General features: G+C 42.8%; 1 protein-coding gene across 3 annotated transcripts in view; it reads left to right on the top strand.

The window, feature by feature from the left end:
* Nucleotides 1-528, top strand: part of LOC104986061 (chromosome unknown open reading frame, human C20orf194) — a 171,685-nt gene that overhangs the window by 86,540 nt on the left and 84,617 nt on the right. The window lies entirely within an intron of this gene.

A 528-nucleotide genomic window follows, 5' to 3' on the forward strand; every position in this document is an offset into this window, starting at 1 on the left:
ACGGGTTGGATCTCCTTGCAGTCCAAGGGACTCTCAAGAGTCTTCTCCAACACCACAGTTCAAAAGCATCAATTCTTCGGCACTCAGCTTTCTGTACAGTCCAACTCTCACATCCATACATGACCGCTGGAAAAACCATAGCCTTTGACTAGACGGACCTTTGTTGGCAAAGTAATGTCTCTGTTTTTGAATATGCTGTCTAGGTTGGTCATAACTTTCCTTCCAAGGAGTAAGTGTCTTTTAATTTCATGGCTGCAGTCACCATCTGCAGTGATTTTGGAGCCCCAAAAAATAAAGTCTGACACTGTTTCCACTGTTTCCCCATCTGTTTGCCATGAAGTGATGGGACCAGATGCCATGATCTTCGTTTTCTGAATGTTGAGCTTTAAGCCAACTTTTTCACTTTCCTCTTTCACTTTCATCAAGAGGCTTTTTAGTTCTTCTTCACTTTGTGCCATAAGGGTGGTGTCATCTGCATATCTGAGGTTATTGATATTTCTCCCGGCAATCTTGATTCCAGCTTGTGTT

The sequence above is a fragment of the Bison bison genome, unplaced genomic scaffold, assembly GCF_000754665.1.
Source record: "Bison bison bison isolate TAMUID 2011002044 unplaced genomic scaffold, Bison_UMD1.0 scf7180017864063, whole genome shotgun sequence".
Lineage (NCBI taxonomy): Eukaryota > Metazoa > Chordata > Mammalia > Artiodactyla > Bovidae > Bison > Bison bison.